Source organism: Chiloscyllium punctatum, chromosome 24 (assembly GCF_047496795.1).
Source record: "Chiloscyllium punctatum isolate Juve2018m chromosome 24, sChiPun1.3, whole genome shotgun sequence".
Classification (NCBI taxonomy): Eukaryota; Metazoa; Chordata; class Chondrichthyes; order Orectolobiformes; family Hemiscylliidae; genus Chiloscyllium; species Chiloscyllium punctatum.
Genome location: NC_092762.1, coordinates 74,823,838 through 74,836,419, shown reverse-complemented (window position 1 = coordinate 74,836,419; position 12,582 = coordinate 74,823,838). Strand labels below are relative to the sequence as shown.

The window sequence follows — 12,582 nt, the reverse complement described above, 5'->3', positions numbered from 1 at the left end:
TTTCTATTCAGACGGTCAGCGTGGACTTGTTGGGCCGAAGGGCCGGTTTCCATACTGTAGGGAATCTAAACTCTATCACTACTAGCATTGTGGATGCATGTACACCACTTGAACTACAGCAGCTCAAGATGGCAACTTATCAACATTTTTTCAAGGACAGTTTTAAAAAATATTCATTTATGGGGTATGGGCATCACAAGCATTTATGATCTGTCCTTAATTGTCCCCGTGATGGTGGTGGTGAGCTGCCTTCTTAAACTGCTTGAGGAAATTAAGGACAGGCAACAGATATGGCTCCCCCTGTGATACTATGTTGCGGAAAGAAAAAAACGTGAAAATGCACAAGCATAGAATTGCGACTTCGCATACCCAACAGATTTGGCAGCAAGTGTGGAAAAAAATTTCTGACCTTAATAAAAGCACAGGCAGTGAACGCAAAGCAAAGCTTAATGTGTTTGCTTGGAATTCTCATTAGGGACCTGTATTTACCAGTTACAATTTTATATTCATCAATCTTGGTGTGGGAAAATGCATCCAAATTCTTGAGGGCACCCCTGGTGTATAAACCACCGGCCTGGGAAAAAAAAAATCATAAATTTATCTAATACGTCACCCATTTGCCTAAGCAAGATTAAAAAGGCTTATCTTGGTGAATAAAAAAAAATGCCCTTTAGGTGTATCCGTGTACTTTACTCCTGTTTTTCTCTAAACAGTACATCAACTATAAACCATAAACAATACTCATTACAATGCATTGTTAACAAATATGGCACTAGGTTCCTGATGCACATGACCTGATCCATTATGCATTAGGGTAAATTTATTTACATTAAGACCAATCTGTTGTTCAGTTTGTGCATTTACTCAGCTGTTTCAGTGTTCTTTAAACGTAAAGCAAAGATACATTTCCAAGTAAGACATGGAAATATAACAAGCTGACTCAGGCAAAGTGAGATCAGCATATAGTGACACCAAAGCTACTGGCCAGAAAATAAGTCATTTAGTAAATCCCCTATCATTTTTACTATAAATAGCTGGAATTGACCAGACATGTAATCAATCTGTTTTATGTAACTATCCACCATCACTGTATTTTGCTGTTGTATTCAGGATGCACTGCTGTGATTACCTTCCGGAGTTTGCAGAAAAGTCTAAGTTAAAGAGGGAAGCCCCAACCCAGCTCTAATGCATTGGTGGACACAGTGCTGTCAATAATATTATTAAATTGGAGAGGGTTAGGGTTAGCTTGACCAGGATGTTGCCAAGAATGGAGGGTTTGAGTTTTTAAAAATAGTTTGGATAAACTGGGACTTTTTCACTAGATCACAGAAGCTTGACAGGTCACCTTATAGAGGTTTATAAAATCATGAGGGGCATAGATAAGGTGAATAGCAAGGATTATTTTCCCCTAGGGTGGGGAAGTTCAAAACTAGGAGACATATTTTTTAAGGTGAAAGGAGAAAGTTTTAAAAAGGACATGGAGCAATTTTTTTTTTTTACAGAGTGGTTCATGCGCAAAATGAACTGCCGGGGAAGTGGCCGATGCAGGCACAGTTACAGCATTTAAAAGACATTTGGTTAAGTACATGAATAGGAAAGGTTTGGAGGGATATGGGCCAAATGCAGGCAAGTGGGGCTAGTTTAGTTTGGGAACATGATTGGCATGGGAAAGTTGGCGTAAGGGTCTGTTTCCATGCTGTATGGGTCTATGACTCTACCCACTCCAAGAATGAAGAGAGATTATGAAAGGGAAGAGACTTTGGAAGACTATGGAGACTATTGTCAATGGAAGTATAATCTTGCTGCTGAATTTAAATAAAGTTTGCTAATCATTACTTCTTACAGCTAATTTCGTGCACATACTTCACTAGTGGGAAACCCTGACCACCAGTAGTCCACTCATCAGGAAAGTACAGGAGCTAATGCAATATGGTAGGTGGTGCACTCACAGTTTCCTGATCTTCAGCATGGTTGGTGGATGATGTTTCTCACAGTAATATGCACGCTCATACATGTTCTATGTTCATACATAAACATCTCCAGTTTATTGAAACAGCATTAAAACTGAGTTTGTGCAATTTGCTCACCACAACTGATGCAATTTCATAGACCACATTCTCCTTAGAGCTGGACAGTGATCCATGTAATTTCTAAATTCACTGCATATTTTAACTATCGGACAATTTCCATACCATACAATCAAAGTTGCAGGAGCAAAATATCAGCCCACCTTCTGCAAAATATGTACACAGCAAAGTTAGCTGAAACAGAACGAAATGATAACAGTCGCTTGTTTAAAGTTTGATGCAATGTTGTGAATCTTCCATCCTACAAATGAGCATTCTACTATTTGCCAAGTTAGCTGTCTTCAATTAGCTCTTGTCATTCACCAGGAAGTAGAATTCAAGAAGACATTAAAAAACAGCAACTTCCATCTATGTAGAATGATGAACACAAGGAAACATCGCAGGCACATTATGAAAGAAAGTTGGGCCCCAAGTCACTTAAGGAGACACTAGGGCAGATAATGAAAAGCTGGGTCAAAGTGGTAGATTGTAATGAACAACTTAACAAAAGAAAGACAGAAATAATGATGGGGTGATAAAGAGAGGAAATTCCAGAGCTTCAGGCTCAGTTAGTGAAAGCACAACTACCCACGATGGAGTGAATGTTCAATAGTCCAGCATTTGCTGACTGCATGGATATGGAGGGGTCGCAAAGCGGAGGGAGATTACTGAGATGGGAATTTGGGGGGGTGGGGTGGTGAAGCAACTTGAAAACAAGCATAGGTGCCGACAAATTATTAATGCATGTAATTGTCGAAGCAATGCTTACCTGTAATATCTTATAAATTAACAGGAATAAGAACCTTATCATACCTCACTAAGTGTCTACTCCTCGTGTAGGAACACAAACAGCAAGATGATTCAACAGTTGGGACCACCAGACTTGAGAATAGTGATACTTAAGGTACACCAACTGACAGCAGCAGTCACTGGCTAGAAATTGACAGTAGACATCCTGTTGGTTAGTCTTCTTCCATTTAAAAAAAAACATTCAGGCCAATAAGACAAACATTATTGTATGCCCAAACCTTAAGATCAGATCACTCACTACACTCTAGTGATTGAACTCAACACCTTCATGATGAGAATTATTTACTGAACCATTGAAACAATTAGTTTCAATCCTCACAAATCTTCTGGAAAGAATACAAAATTGCTGTATTATAAAAGCATTGAGAGGTTTTTTTTGTTCTTTACATGGGGTCTGGACATCAATTGTTGGCCAGCATTTTATTTACCCATCCCTAGATAGTAAAAGGTAAGCTCCCGCTCCCTCATTGGATAGAGGCAACTATTGGTGGTTCAACCCCAAGGTCATCACACCTTAGGTGAGGGAAGAGGTTGGTAAGGTTCATGGTAACCTTAGCCAGTGCAGGAATTACACCCACACTCGTGGCATCACAAGCCAGCTGTCCAGCCACTTGAGCTAACTGATGCCCAACTTGCTAATACTATTCCTGGCAGTAGTTACAGTCAACCATGTTTCTAAGAATCTGGATTAACACACAGGCCAAGATATCACATCTTGGTTTTAAAACAGCTCTTCTCTCATTTCAGTCCACAATTTAAAAATACTGAAAAAAAGACACTGACTTTACAACTTGCTCAGTGTATCCAATATTCTCTATATATTCAATTATTATAAATTAAAATCTGAGTTTTGTCAACTCAGCGCTAATGCCACTCCTGAGAAAGGAATCAGGCATTCTGTTTATTTCAGAACAATTTTAATTTAGTTTTATTTATTTGCTGGCATTGCTGTCTTACATAAAGCACAAATCTGCAAATCACAGTGTGCCTATTACTGTTGAAATATATTCTAATATGTTAAACATGTTTCAGAAATATCAAGCAAAGTACAGTTAGACAGCATGAGCAACAATACTAGCAACATCTTCAAAAAGGTTATCTAAGGGTTCAATATATCTTTTCTGTCATTTCAAATTGACTTAGAGTCATTGAATCATAGAGATGTACAGCACGGAAACAGATCCTTCCGTCCAACTCGTCTATGCCGACCAGATATCCCAACCCAATTCAGTTCCACCTGCCAGCACTCTGCCCGTATCCCCCCAAACCCTTCCTATTCATATACCCATCCAGATACATTTTAAATGTTGCAATTGTACCAGCCTCCACCACTTTTTCTGGTAGCTCATTCCATACATGTACCACCCTCTAAGTGAAAAAGTTGCCCCTTAGATCTCTTTTATATCTTTCCCCTCTCATCCTAAGCCTATGCTGGTCAGAAGAAACTCAGATCTATTTAAGAAAATGTCTGCAATCAAGAAAACAAGCTTGAAAATACTTGGCAGAAAACAAAGAGTGGTACCAACACTGTTCAATACCGCAGGATGTCTTAGTGTGTTTTACAGCCTATACGGTGCTTCTGAAGTGTGGTCACTGTTACAACGTAAGAAATGAGACAGGCAATTTGTGCACAGCAAGCTTCCAAACCAGCAATGTGATTATGACTAGACAACTTGTTAGGTGATGTGGATTGAAGGATAAACGCTGTCTACGGCAATTGGGAATATCTCCCCCTGCTCTTGACAATAACATTAAAGAAGTTCTACACTGACTCAAGGGGGCAGAATACGCCACAATTGAACTTCTAATCTGAAAGCTAGCTTGTTTAAAGGGCACCACTCCCTCCATGGGTTTTCAGTACTCCCCCAGGACTGTGCTGCAGCATCAGCCTCCATTGATGTGTTCAATTCCTGGCAGAGGTCTTGGAGGCATAGAGTACTCCTGCTTCCAGAAGTAGTCAATTGGAAGTCAGCTTGCTCCTTGCAAACCCAGCTGGCTCCTTGCAAACCCAGCTGGCAGCTAGAACAATGCAGGCAGGCTAATGTGGACAATAGTAAGATCCTCCCCATACCTCGTGGGAGAAGCCGGCCAAACAGCCAGCAGGGCCAGCAATAGGGGGTCAGTTAGTTCAGTCATCTGGACAGCTGGTTTTTGATGTAGACTGGCAACAAAGGTGTGGGTTCAGTTCCCACACACTGGCTAAGGCTACCATGAAGGTCCTGCCTTCTCAGCCTCACCGGAGGTGTGCTGACCCTCTGGTTAAGCTCATCATCTACTGCCTTTCTCTCACGAGAGAGTGGGATTATGGTAACTTTATTGTTAGTGTCAGCAGTTGGCAGGCACTGCTGGGAACTATAGGAGCAGGCACAGAACTGATCCTCTCCGCCCCAGAAAGATGTTTTAGGGGGGTGAAGGATTCTGAAAACCCAGGAAGCAGAGCAGAGGGAGACGAGGACAATGTTCTGGTGGGCAAGTGGCACCACCAACAAATGTGGGTGGTGGCATCTGAGGGGGGGGTTGCCCCTTCTACACACCAGGCATCCCTCTTCCCCATCACCCAATAAAGTACCCCTTCCTTCTAGCCTTTCAAAACAAAACAACCTGACTGACTTCTTACTTATTTAATAACTTATGTACTTAAATATCTCACCCCTTCGTTATTAGGGAAGGAAAGCTCGCCCCCCCAAATGCAAGATCCACACTGTGGGGAAATGAAACTGAACCTGCAACCCTGATCATTCCAATATGATGGTATCGAACGCGATTTACAGCTCACTTCAGTTGAAATACAACGGGCTCCAAAATGTTACAGAAACTTGAGAGACACAAAGTTACAAACACGTTGCTGCACATGACCGAGGGCAGGTAACATCACCATCAAAGCAGTCAACATAAAATATTTACAAAGTCGCCTGCTTCCCCTCCATAGCATGGAAGGTGTCTATCTATCCCAGTTTTAAACATTTGACTCCCCACTCATCTCGCAGAAAGTACACGAAACTGTTCCGCATTAAGTACGCTAATCTTAAGGTAACTGTCACACAAGGTATCATAAGGTTAAACTGCAGGACACAGGTAAAGTTAAGCCAAGTTAACACAAATTCTGATTCAAACCTATTCTGAAATACATGTGGCATTCTTGTTTCCAACAGGTTACCGCGCTGTTTCCTATCTCCTCCCCTGAAAACATATTACATGGTGATTAAAAGCATCTCACCAAAATGTAGTTAATTATATAGTTTAAAAAAACGCGACTTACCTTCGACTCCAGTCAAAAATATAGCTGCGAATAAATGTATTTGTCACATATCAACTCTTTAAAAACTATAGACGCTTCTTACCAACATCTGGAAATGCTTTTTCTGCAAGTTCGGTTGGTGGAAATTTTATACCACTGGATGTGGAGTATGTATGTGATTGACAGAGCAAATAAACCAATAAGAGACTGAGAGAGGTCGACACACAGCGTTTAATCATCAATCCTTTTACAGAAATGTCTTGCACGCTGAGAGTTGATGTTGTCTGCACTCCATTATACACAACGTTTCTCCCTGTCTGTATCTGAATTTGAAGGCTCTGCCTTAGACAGGGGTGACTGTTTTAATGACACCGATAGTCCTTCAAGTGCCCGATTTTCATAACTGAAAGAACTGGAACCCAGTTTTCGCAACGTCAGGATATCTCAAAGCCTTCCACAACTAATCAAGTGTTATGAGAGACCAGTGACTGACTGTTTTACTATAGCAAACACAGCATGAACAGCAAGCTCTCAAGAACATCAATGGGATAAACATAAAACCCCAAGAGAACCGCGAATGCTGGAAATCAAACAGAAACAGAAATTGCTAGAAAATCTGTCCTGCAAGTCTGGCAGCACCTGTGGGGAGAAATCAGAGTTACTTTTTCTGGTCCAGTGACCCTTCCTGAGAATGGCGAACTCCCCTGATCTTCTTTGAACGAAAGGGAGTCTTTATTTGTACTCAGTATTTCCATCTGGGAGTACAGATGACACATTTGTTTAAACTGGGTAAAAACAATGACTGGATTAGTGGTGCTGGAAGAGCACAGCAGTTCAGGCAGCATCCAACGAGCAGCGAAATCAACGTTTCAGGCAAAAGCCCTTCATCAGGAATAAAGGCAGTGAGCCTGAAGCATGGAGAGATAAGCTAGAGGAGGGTGGGGGTGGGGAGAGAGTAGCATAGAGTACAATGGGTGAGTGGGGGAGGAGATGAAGGTGATAGGTCAAGGAGGAGAGGGTGGAGTGGATAGGTGGAAAAGAAGATAGGCAGGTCGGACAAGTCAAGGAGACAGTAACTGAGCTGGAAGTTTGAAACTAGGATGAGATGGGGGAAGGGGAAATGAGGAAGCTGTTGAAGTCCACATTGATGCCCTGGGGTTGAAGTGTTCCGAGGCGGAAGATGAGGCGTTCTTCCTCCAGGCGTCTGGTGGTGAGGGAGTGGCGGTGAAGGAGGCCCAGGACCTCCATGTCCTCGGCAGAGTGGGAGGGGGAGTTGAAATGTTGAGCCACGGGGTGGTTTGGTTGATTGGTGCGGGTGTCTCGGAGATGTTCCCTAAAGCGCTCTGCTAGGAGGCGCCCAGTCTCCCCAATGTAGAGGAGACCACATTGGGAGCAACGGATACAATAAATGATATTGGTGGATGTGCAGGTGAAACTTTGATGGATGTGGAAGGCTCCTTTAGGGCCTTGGATAGAGGTGAGGGAGGAGGTGTGGGCACAGGTTTTACAGTTCCTGCGGTGGCAGGGGAAAGTGCCAGAATGGGAGGGTGGGTCGTAGGGGGGTGTGGACCTGACCATGTAGTCACGGAGGGAACGGTCTTTGCGGAAGGCGGAAAGGGGTGGGGAGGGAAATATATCCCTGGTGGTGGGGTCTTTTTGGAGGTGGCAGAAATGTCGGCGGATGATTTGGTTGATGCGAAGGTTTGTAGGGTGGAAGGTGAGCACCAGGGGTGTTCTGTCCTTGTTACGGTTGGAGGGGTGGGGTCTGAGGGCGGAGGTGCGGGATGTGGACGAGATGCGTTGGAGGGCATCTTTAACCACGTGGGAAGGGAAATTGCGGTCTCTAAAGAAGGAGTCCATCTGGTGTGTCCTATGGTGGAACTGGTCCTCCTGGGAGCAGATACGGCGGAGGCGGAGAAATTGGGAATACGGGATGGCATTTTTGCAAGAGATAGGGTGGGAAGAGGTGTAATCCAGGTAGCTATGGGAGTCAGTGGGTTTGTAAAAAATGTCAGTGTCAAGTCGGTCGTCACTACTGGAGATGGAGAGGTCCAGGAAGGGGAGCGAGGTGTCAGAGATAGTCCAGGTAAATTTAAGGTCAGGGTGGAATGTGTTGGTGAAGTTGATGAATTGCTCAACCTCCTCGCGGGAGCACGAGGTGGCGCCAATGCAGTCATCAATGTAGCGGAGGAAGAGGTGGGGAGTGGTGCCGGTGTAATTACGGAAGATCAACTGTTCTACATCACCAACAAAGAGACAGGCATAGCTGGGGCCCATCCGTGTGCCCATGGCTACGCCTTTGGTCTGGAGGAAGTGGGAGGATTCAAAGGAGAAATTGTTAAGGGTGAGGACCAGTTCGGCCAAACGAATGAGAGTGTCAGTGAAAGGGTACTGTTGGGGACGTCTGGAGAGGAAAAAACGGAGGGCTTGGAGGCCCTGGAAAAACAATGACTGCAGATGCTGGAAAGCAAATACTGGATTAGTGGTGCTGGAAGAGCACAGCAGTTCAGGCAGCATCCAACGAGCAGTGAAATCGACGTTTCGGGCAAAAGCCTGATGAAGGGCTTTTGACCGAAACGTCGATTTCGCTGCTCGTTGGATGCTGCCTGAACTGCTGTGCTCTTCCAGCACCACTAATCCAACATTTGTTTAAACTGTCATTTGACAGATGAATATGGAAGGGGGTAGATTACCCTGAGGAGCCAGGCAGCTATATCATATCTCAATCTTACCAGCCTCTCATACTCATTCAGAGGCATGAGGCATGTTTTGCTGAGAAAAAGACAGAAACTTACCCCATCCCTTTGCCGTATCAGGCAAATAGTATCTGACATCACAGGTAAGCTTAGCTTGTCAGAATATAAAAGACTGTGATAAACTAAAGTGTGTCTTACCATTGTGATCCAGTGTTGCAATATCAATTGCAACTGTGAAGATCAATGTAACTAACGACAATATGCATTTTCTCTTAAGTCAAATCTGATAGTATCACCATGATACTATCATGTAATTCAGATATAACATAACCAACCATTAAGTACAATGCAATAAACCTATGCAGATTGTCTTATTTCTGTTGAAAATTTTATATCCTTCCTCCCTTGGTATCAGGAATTTTGACTAAAACCAATAAAAAAGATTAATGCAATTAATCTACCCAAGACATCCATTGAACATAACCACAACATTTACCAAGATGCCAAAGGGCAGGATTTGTCATGTACATTATTCTTCATTGACGTAGAACCATTGGGGAGGAGCTGCAGTAACTCCAATGGCTGTCCTAAGTCATATCAATTAACTCCAGCCTACACCAGATATCCAGTTTGAAACGTTTCTGATTCAACATGGCTTAGTATCTTTGGAGAGGAATTCAGTGTCTGATAAACCTGAATTCATTGTGTTTTGCATTCCCTTCACTAAGTGAGCATATTGAACAACTAGCAAGCCTAGCAAAATACCAGACTACAATCAACAGCCTGCCCATCTCTATCGAATGAACATTGACCCCATCCCATTTGACCTTTGGCAGCATACAGGATTTTATTCTGAGTCTTGCTGTTTACATTTTACCAGGACTTGATTATGTGAAGGTCATGTCAAACCCTCTTCTCCAGCAATGCTGAAGTAGGTCCAAAAACTTCAAAATTCAGGAAGCAACATTGCGAACTAGTATTGGGAGAGTCACTGAGGAGTTGTTCTTTCCCAATGAATGAATAAAACAAGAGAAAACATAATTGTTTGAGCATTTTTGAGTTCAATTGAAAGGAAATTTAGTTAACCAACTTTGTGGTTAACTTGAAACACACAAAAACACAAATTGCTGGAGAAACTCAGCTGGTCTGGTAGCAACTGTGGAGAGAAAACAGTTAACTTTTCAAGTTCACTGAGTTTTCTTCAAAACCGAAGGTTTTTTTTTCTATTTTTGTGTCTTTCAAATCTCCAGAATCTGCAGGTCTTTGTTATATTTCATATATGGTTAACATTCCAGAGTGATGATCCTAAAATAACATAGCAAGCATTTGAACAATTGCACTGTTGGTGGATCTCAAAGAAAGCTGTCCATAAAGATCTATGGATTTATTCTTGCCTCAGACTTCCACTTTCCCAATGTAACAAAGTTTAAATCAAGTGCAAAGTCTAGGGGATCTCCAGGTATCCAGCAACATTATATCTTAAAATTTTAGAAAGCAATATAAATGATTATGATTAGACTTGGGTAGAAACTAAAATATAATATTTAAAAAGTTACATTATTTTTGGAGCCCTTATTACAATGGAAATGTTTGAGATTTGACAAACTTTTGAGGGCCAGTCAGGATGCTTAAGAATACTTATGAACTCAATACACTGTAAAAAAAAGTTACACGTCAGTCAAAAAGGGGTTACTTTTTGAAGGGTATTTACCCTGAGACTAACTGTTTAAGAGTGAAAGTTTATTCTCCTGATTGCTTTAAGGATTGCACTCTGGCATAATCTCAACAGTGATGCCTCTGGAGGAGCATAATATAACTGGCAGCAATTTCTTTATTTCAACATCAACATTGTGCATATACAGATTCCAAAAAAATGCTGTCAATTTCAGTGCAACAGCAATAATGAATGCTAACAGTTTCACTGACAATACCATTGCAAAACCCAATCATTAATCCTCTCTATATAATTGTTGCATAACCTTCTAAGTGTATCCAGCATTCTATGCTTTTGTTACAGATTTCTACCAACTGCTTTTTTGTTTCAATGTACAGAGGACTGTTTCTTTACAGAGTATTGGATCTACAGACTAGCAATCCAGAGGCCTGGACTAATAATCAGGAAATATTCGATCAATTCCCATTTCAAGAAGTGGGGAGTTAAAATTCAGTTGAAATAAATCTGGAATAAAAAGCTAGTATCAGTTTGTGAGAAGATTTGTAGCTCAGGTACTTGTTGTTGTGGTTCTGTTCGCCAAGCTGGGAATTTGTGTTGCAGACGTTTCGTCCCCTGTCTAGGTGACATCCTCAGTGCTTGGGACCCTCCTGTGAAGTGCTTCTGTGATGTTTCCTCTGGCATTTGTAGTGGTTTGTCTCTGCCGCTTCCGGTTGTTAGTTCCAGCTGTCCGCTGGACCCAATATACCAGCCACTGCAGCAGACAGCAGGAACTGACAACCGGAAGCAGCAGAGACAAACCACTACAAATGCCGGAGGAAACATCACAGAAGCACTTCACAGGAGGCTCCCAAGCACTGGGGATGTCACCTAGACAGGGGACGAAACGTCTGCAACACAAATTCCCAGCTCGGTGAACAGAACCACAACAGCTAGTATCAGTAATTGTTAGTTATATTACTCTATCCTCTTCACAAATGTCCTCTGGGGAAGGAAATCTATTACTTTTATCTTTGCCTGATTTGGCTGACATGTGACTCCAGGCACACAATTATGTGCTTAACTCTGCAATGGCCTCGTTACAAAAATAATTATACTGTACTCCATAAAGTGACTAATTCATTTATGCAAATTTACCAAAGAGGAGTAACATATCTATTACTTTATTTACTTACAGAATGCTTTATGCAAATTGAATTCACAAATTATTGTTTCAAAATCTCGGTCAAACTTAGTCAAAATATTTTTATCAGAGGGATGATAGGCAACCATGGATGAATGCTTTCTTTCTTAGTTTGTGACATTCCAATCTCTCTCGTATCCTCCTCAACCCCCCTTTCTTTCCATCTTTCGCGATACTATGTCATTCCTCTTATCCTACCCTTCCAACACTTCCCTCTCCCCTCTCCATGCTAACGTTGCTTCCGCTTTCCTCCATAGCCCTCTTTCCCCTTACCTTTCTTTATCTCTCACCTTTCTTCTATTTCTCATTTCCTCAATCTCCTGTTAGCCCCCTCACTAGCTCTCTTCTCCCCTTCCAACCCTGCCTCCACTTGTATCCTGCTTTATTCCTTGATTACATGTTTTCCTTTTCTGAACCGTTGCATCTTTTCAATTATTCCATCCCTAAGCCCTTTTTCCCATCAACATTTTTTTCTCATCTCATTCTTGGAATTGCATCTCTTGTCTGCCCCTTTCTTCCCATGATTCATTCTTCCCCCTACATCAATACCTTCCCTCTACTGATCTTCCTCTCCTTTCGTGTTGACTGTCATAGAATCATAGAGATGTGCAGCATGGAAACAGACCCTTCAGTCCAACCCGTCCATGCCGACCAGATATCCCAACCCAGTCTAGTCCCACCTGCTAGCACCCGGCCCATATTCCCCCAAACCCTTCCTATTCATATACCCATCCAAATGCCGCTTAAATGTTGCAATTGTACCAACCTCCACCACTTCCTCTGGCAGCTCATTCCATACACGTACAACCCTCTGTGTGAAAAAGTTGCCCCATAGGTCTCTTTTATATCTTTCCCCTCTCACCCTAAACCTATGCCCTGAACTATCCTCTACTCTGTCACTTCCTTCATATTCAACC

General features: G+C 42.3%; 1 protein-coding gene across 1 annotated transcript in view; it reads right to left on the bottom strand.

The window, feature by feature from the left end:
- LOC140494703 (interleukin-6 receptor subunit beta-like) overlaps positions 1-6,239 on the bottom strand; it is a 106,623-nt gene extending 100,384 nt beyond the window's left edge. The window contains exon 1 of the mRNA XM_072594204.1: positions 6,218-6,239. The gene's annotated coding sequence lies outside the window, so the exon portion shown is untranslated. The remainder of the gene's footprint in view (positions 1-6,217) is intronic.
- Between the last annotated feature and the right edge of the window lie 6,343 nt (positions 6,240-12,582).